A 7597-nucleotide genomic window follows, 5' to 3' on the forward strand; every position below is an offset into this window, starting at 1 on the left:
AGCAGATCCATGTGCTCCCAGGGCCCTCCTGTGCTCCGTGGGAGCTGCTGTTTGTCAGCACATTGGTGACGTACTCCTGCGATCTCCATGTTCTCGTGGCTGTGACAGGTTCTTGGACATGCTGCTTGGAACAACCTGTGTTTGTCTTATTTTTTTTTTTTCTTTTTCCTTTCTTTTTCTCCTGGGCTTTGTCTCTTGGTTGCAAGAATCCTGTGTACTTTCCAAAACTGCCCTCAGTGTAAAAGTGCCTTGTTTTTGCAAAGCAATCTGGACGGGTAGTCTGCAAATCCCCAGAGCACAAGCCTGGCTGCCTGCCTGTCCTTGTAGAGCCCCAGCTCCTGAGATGGATTTGTCACCATTCCCTCCATCTGCCTTTCTGCCCTTCTAGCTAGCCTGCCTGTACCCGGTGTGTGCTGAGAGGCTCTAATACCTTGAGAATTCCTGGTCTTTGTCTCTGACCTCACACATGGCACTTGTTGTTTTTCTTCTTAGTGCTGCTCTGGCTTTAAAACCAAAAGGCTGAGGATCTGCTTTATCTGGCTTGAAAATAGCTGGAACCCTCCCAGGTACTGATGTGATCAAGTGGCTGGGGAAGGTCTGTGAGGGATATGGAGGAGCTGGAAAATTAAGTGTAACCTTGCTGACCCCCTTTGCTTTATGGCTTCCAGGGGGTTTTGAGGTGATGTTCGTGGGTGTTTGGGTCGCTTGTTTTGCAGTGTGAGCTGAGGCACTGGGGTGTGTGCTGTGCCATGTGCCAAAGGTGCCAGAATGGGTCACAGCAGTGATGTGCTGGTAATTGTGGTGCCTGTCCCCAACACCTTGAACCTGCAGAGTCTGGAAGGGCACAATTCCTGCACCCTGGAGATGTGGTGTTTCCCATGAGCCTTCTCCAGCCCGCGGGTGCTGAGTCAGGTGCAGAGTTGAGCTCCCTGTGGCTGCAGGCAGGGTCAGGGTGGGCCCAGGGGCTGGGGGTTCTGGGTACAGCCCACTGGGGCTGGAGTGGGGCATCACTGGGCTCTGGGACTGTGTGGGAGGTAACAGAGGAGGTTGTCCTTGGGGCTGGGGTCTGCCAGGTTAAAACCTTGCATCGGTATCACTGGGTGCAGGTGACCCTTCGCTGCAGGGATGCTTTGACACTTGGGGCTAAAACCTTTCACCTCCTCCTTCCCCATCCTCTGTCCCATCCTTGCTTGGTGCCAGTCACGGTGCAGGTGGTGATGCCCAAAGCTCTGGTTCTTTGGGGGAGGCCAAGCCTGTCACCTGTGCCACAGTGGCTCTTGAAGGGTTGTGTTTCATAGAATCAGTATGGCTTGCTTTGAAAGGGACCCCAAAGGGTAATCCTCCACCGCCCCTGCCAGGGGCAGGGACAACTTCCACTAGACCAGGTGGCTCAGGGTCCCATCCAACGTAGTCTTGAACACTTCCAGGAATGGGACAACCATAATTTCTCCGCCGAACACCGCGACATCCCCCCGGGTCCCCTTTGGCCGCTCTCTCCGCGGTCCGTCCCCTCTCCCCGCGTGTCTGCTGCCCCCTCCTGGGGACACCCGGCACCGCGGGCGGGACCCCCGGCGCTGCCCCCGCCGCCCCCCGGCGCTGCCCCCGCTTCCCGCTGCCTCCCACCGGGAACGCGATTTTCAGGGGGCGTCCCTGCTGGTTACAGGCTGCCCGACCGGCCCCCGCTGCGGGTGGGAATTCCTCGGCGGCAGCGCGTTCTGCCGTAGGACTGCGGTCTGCGATCTCAGTAACGCTGGTGAATCCTGCTGGATGCGGAGTTTGTCTTTTTCCCCTTTTCTTTTTTCCCCTTTCCCCCCCTTTCCCCCTTTATTTTTTCCCCTCCTTCTCCCCGTGCCATCCCCCTTGCTCTTTCCGTCCGTGGGGTTTGGCATGGGCAGGGATGGACACGTGTCCCCATGGATGTCCCCACGGCTCTGTGGGGTGCTGGGGGTGTTCCCAGTGCCAAAGGCACCGGCTGACCTGCTGGCCCTGCCCTTGCTGCCACAGCGTCGCCCTGTCAGCCCTGGGTAGGGGGGAGGCTTGGGGGGCATTTTGCCCAGTATTGGAGGGAAAAGACCTGTTTTTTAATCACAGGCTGGTTATTTTGGGGAAGCGGGGGGTGCAGGAGGTGGTCTGGCTGCTGCAGGCGCATGGAAGGGAACAGTGGAGCCACTGTGCAGCCAAACGCCCCGGCTCCTGTCAGAAAGGTCCAGCGAGGGGTTTTCAGCACGTTTCTATTCCGCTGCTCAGGTATAATTACACGGGGGAACAAAGAGCCCTTCAAACCCACCCACTCCCCCAGCACAGCCCGCGGCTGTGGGCACACACACGTGTCGGCTCCCGGCAACGGTGATCATGCACACCCACTAAAGCAGCCCACGGGGCTGGTGACACTGGGCAGGGGCATGGAACAAACCCTGGGTGCATCCCCAGCTTCCTGGGAGCCACAGCTGGAGTGGGGAGGCTCCTCTCCCAGAGCCACTCTCCTGGTGAGCACCCCAAGGCAGAAAGCAAAGAGCAAATCTCACCCTGCCTCTTGGCACCCATCCCGCTCTTGCTGTTCATTTAGACAGACATTTGCTGGAGTGGGTTTGATGAAGTGCCTTTTCTTCTGCCTCTGGCCAAGTCTGCTGCAGAGATGAGGGGCACCAGTGGGAGAGCTGGGCCTTCACCCCATAGCTGTCACAGCCCAAACCAGCCAGGGCAGGAGGCTGGATTTCCAGGAAATAGGGCACGGGGGTGTTTGCATGCAGCTGGGTGTCAGTGTGCTCCATGCGTGGTACTGCACCATCCTGCCTGCTCCTCACAGGGCTCTGTGCAAAGCCACACCAGGGTCCTGCCAAGCCCCACAGCCCTGGGGCTGTGGATGAGCACCCAGGGGTGCTGCTCAGCTCCTCTGTTGGCAGCTCCACCGATGCTGAGTCCTCCCTGGGCTCACAGGGAGGGAGCTGCGTCCAATCCTTTCCTTCTCAGTGCTGATCTGTTACCGCCTGCCTGGTCTGCACCCTAATTACTGCAGCAGTGCGTGGAAATCAGGGCCATGTTTTTCAAGCCCAGCTGTTTATTTAAGCTGTTTGAAAAGCTATTTTCCTTCCCTAGTGGATCCTGAGAAAACTATCCATGTGTTTCTTTTGAGAACAGGACGAAAGAAGGTTGCCAATGCCCTCCATCCGGCCCCCGCTCACTGGATCCCCAAACCCCCCGGCAGTGCTGCAGCGTGGGGCTGACCACAGCGAGCCGTGTCCAGCACTGACCCCACACCCCTAATCAGGCCATGAAGCCCCAGCTTCAGCCTTGGGGCAGTGACCCAGCACTCCAGCCCGGTGGGATACTGCTGGCCCCTGGGCTTGGTCCTTCCCTTAGCTGCAGGAATTCCGGAGCTTGACAGGAATGAGCTTGTTTTCATCTTGTTTTTAGGAAAAAAACCAAACCAAAACACTGACAAAAAGGAAGCCTAATTTTCCACAGGGCAGGGCTGGGTGCCCAGGGCTGTGGGCTCGGAAGCGTGGCAGTCTCCACCCCTGAACCGCCCATCTCGGCCCGGGGCTAGTAACACCCGCTCCTGGCATTGCTGGTGACATGGGCACCCATGGGTGCCTCGGGCTCACTCTGTCCTTGATGCTATTTGGGTTTTTTTCAGAGTCTGGCCAGCAGGGCCACACGCCTGAGCAGTTCCCGATGTGCTTGAAGCCTCTTCAGCAGGTAATTGTAATTCCTCAGCAGCCCAGCTTGGCTTATTTTGGCCCCAGCATAGTTTTGCATCCTGAGGCCCAGCTGGGTAATTTATAGCTCTGTCAGAAAAAGGATAAAATCAGCACAGGGTTTCTGGGCACTGTGCAAATCTATGTCCCTATGTGCTGGGGGCAGGAGTGCCCTTGGAGGGATGCTCAGGGTAACGGGACCCCGCTGAGGTCTGTAGGCAGCACCAGGCTTGGTAGGGAGAGGGGAATTTATGGCTCATGGTGCAGTAACTGGCCCCTTGTTTCTGTCTTGTTGGCTGAGTCCCTTTTGTGCACTGCATCAGCCCTGGGCATCAACACCTGGGGGTAGTTTTCAAGAAAAGGTTTTTCTCTGCTCCTTTCCCCTGGCTGATGGGCAGAGCAGCATCCCCACATCCTCTGTTCCTGAGGGCCAGGGATACAGATATTTTCAGTGAACATTGTGGGCCATGGGCCCCCTGGCCTGGCTGGAGGCTCTGCCCAGGGCTGTGGGGCAGGGACAGCCCCAGGAAAAAGGCTCAGAGAAGGGGAGACAGGCTGCTCTCAGTGGGTGTCTCCAGCACTGGCTGCAGCAGCTCATCCTGAGGCCAATCCCCTGGTGGTGCTGGCCTACAGCTCTGTGCTTCCCCACAGGGGATGGACAGAGACCTGGGAGAACGGGCGCTGCCCTGACCACACTCCTGTCAGGGAGGTGACCAAGCCACAGCACAGCAGAGGGACCTGCCCCGGGGCTGTCCTTGCCGAGGCAAACACCTCACTGGTACAGAGCAGCCCCACTCCTTACAGCTCCCCGGCCAGCTCCCTCCTTGCCCGCCCCTTGCACTCAGGGGTTGCAAAAACTCCGTGTAACCGGAGTTTTTCTGGTCTTCCTGCAGGTGTTGTTACAAATTGCCCTACAAGCAAGCCAGCCCACCTGCCACCTCAGTGCCAAGAGTGGTGTCACCAGCTGGATGTGAGTGAGCAGGGAAGGGACATTGCCCACCCTCCACATGTCCCACGGCTGCCCTCCCCTCTCTGAAAAGCACTCAGCCAACACATCAAAGGAAACCTGCTGTGTGATTTGGGGCAAAATGCAGTGCAGTGGCTGTTTAAAAAGCAGCCAAACTCTTTGATTTGGGCAGAAAATATCCCCCGGAGATGGCCAGAGGTGGCCAGTGTGTCTCCCGGGCTGGCCTGAGCCGCGGGCACAATGGGCAGTCAGCGTGACCACTGGGCTGCGGTTGGACTGGGCTGGGCTGGGTTCACTAGATGGCAGCAGCTTCTTTCAAACGGGCAGCTTCTCCAAACAGTGACACCCAGCCCGGGCAGGGAGGGAGACAGACCCAAAACGGGCTTAGTGTTCTCGGGGATATTGTGTCACGGCGGGAAAGCCAGGATTTTATTTTCTTCTCCACTTTTTTAAAGGTAATGCTTTCCTCTGGGACCTGAAGTGGCTGCTCGATGTGGTGGAGCTGCGGGCAGCCCCAGCTGCACCCTGGATACTGGGAGCAAGGGATCCCCATTGCCTTCAACCTCACCATCACCTGGAGATGTTCGTGCAACACTGCATCTTGCACACGAATTATCCCGTGCATCCTTAAAGCATTCGATGCTTTTCCTAAATCCCCAGCTCTTGGAGCGAGGTAAATGTTTTTCATGCTCGATTTTATACCCACCCATGTTTCTGGCTGCCTGGAGGACAGGGAAAAGCTCCAGGTACAGCTCAGGAGCACAGAACAGAGCTGCCAGACGGGCTCAGCGGGCAGCCCAGCTCGCCAGAGCCGGCGGGACGGGCCGTGTTTCCTGGACACACGCTGGATTACTGCAGGATCCGGCAGAGACAGGCACTGCTGACTCCGGAGCGAGAACATGCAACTGGCTGGCTGGCGCCTGTCCGAGACATTTGTGTTAATCAGTGATTATGCAAATAAACAGCTCTGCCACGCTCCCAGCTCCGCCGCGCGACGTGGAGCATATGTTCCTCGTGGCAGGCAAGTGTCTCCTCCAGGAGCTCAAAGCTCCTCGTTCCCAGAGTGGGAGCCGCTGTGAAAAGCAGATTAAAGGCAGCCTGTGGCTGGTGGGGGAAGGTAGGAGCCCCTCGAGGCCCCCCAGCCCGCCGCCGCCACCTCTCCCCGTTCCCCATGTGGCTTGAATTACTGCGGCTGTTTGCTTAATCCATCAGGCTTCAAGAATGAGCCACTCGGTGCTTTCTTGGCTTCTCCGTCCAGCAAAGCGCTGTAAACATAACAAGGCAGGCTTGTTCCAAGCCCCTGAAGTCAATAAGCAGTGCTCCTTCTGCCCTTTGGGTCTGGGTTGGTGCTAAATATAACCCAGGGTGCTTTCCATTCATAAAATGTGAATTATGGCCCGGCCTCTGAGGGAGAGGAGCGGGTTGAGGAGCCTGTGGGCTCCAGACACTCTTGATGCAGGCAGCAACCAAAAGGTTTCGCCCCATCCTTTCACAGCCCTCCAGCTCTTCACTGAGTAGATGGGGGAGGAAATGCTTTTGGGGGAAGCATGGGGGATGCTCTCTTTGGGTTGATTAAAGTATTTTCTTGCATCTCACCCTCAGGTGCATTAGGGCCTGGGTGGATTTGCTGGGGAGGTGAGTGCAGGGGATGGTAAACGTGGGCTGATGGGGTAGCCCAAGCAGCAGCAGCAGCACAGGGGAAGCCCCTGCTGCCCCCACACCTGTGTGAGATACTGAAGCATTTTCCAGGAATAGGAGCAGTACAGTCTTTTACCACTGCTCCCAAGACCTAATGAGCACATTGAGACTTTGCCACCTGCTCAGGGGACTTGCTTCCTTTTGAATCCTTTGTGGATCTCCATGTGATTACCCTTCCTGTATCCTCCAGCCCTTTCCTCCACCAGCCCTTGGTTGTTGGCATGTGCTGTAATGTTCTCCCAGTTTTTCCACAGCAGCTCCAGATGCAGAGATGTACCAGCCAACAGCTTTTTACCCTCAGTGAGGTTCCCGTTTTGGGGAAGAAGGAACCCCATCTCCTGGTGGAGTTTAGGGAGGTGCAGCCCCCTGGGAAGCCCTGGGTTAGGATCCAGGGGACCCAAGCTCTTGTGTTGCTGTGGAAGCCAGGGCCACGTACAAGCTGCAGAGGGAGGAGGCCAAGACTCCAGGCATGCCTGAACATCTCCCTGCTGGGTGGTGTGAGGCTGCCAGTCCCCTGCAGCCCCAAACTCCACACCTGGAGCCCCAGTGTGGCACAGGGTACACACAACAAGGCTGAGGATGGACTGTGTGCAGGGTAATCCTGGCATCTGAAATGTGTCAGATCACAGAAAACATGAAGGTAGTCCGGTTGATGGTCTAGGAATGCCCAAATGTGCATGCTGGGGTGCTGCAGGTCATGGGGGGCTGTGCTTCCCCTGCTCTCCTGCCCACTGTCCTGAGGTCAGGGTGGGTTGACTACCACTCTAGTCTGCCCGTTGGGTTGTTTCAAACCCCAGCTCAGGACTGCCAAACCAGAAGGTTTCCAGGTACACCATGGGCCTTTGGATGCCACAGAGATCTAAATACAGCCTTTAAGACTCGCTCTGCAAAACGCTCATGTCCAGCTCCAGGAAACCTGCTTTTTATGGCATCTAAATCAGCAGTTTCCTGCTAATGCCAGCACTGCATTTCTGTGTTTGTCTAATTGTGTAAAACAACAGAGCTTGGCAGAGCCACACCAGCTAGGGAGGAGCTGGGTTTCACACTGAAAAAGTTTTTCCTGTTTCCTTCTTAAATAACCCCATTTGGGCCTCCAATAAAAAACCAAAACATCTGGTGCTGGGTATTTGGCTGCTGGGAAGCAGCTCCTCATTATGAAAAGCACAGTAGCAATGCAGGGATTCCTGGTAAGGATCAGTAACACTTAAGGTCGCCTTCATGTGTTATCCCTGTC

Source organism: Corvus cornix, chromosome 20 (genome assembly GCF_000738735.6).
Source record: "Corvus cornix cornix isolate S_Up_H32 chromosome 20, ASM73873v5, whole genome shotgun sequence".
Classification (NCBI taxonomy): Eukaryota; Metazoa; Chordata; class Aves; order Passeriformes; family Corvidae; genus Corvus; species Corvus cornix.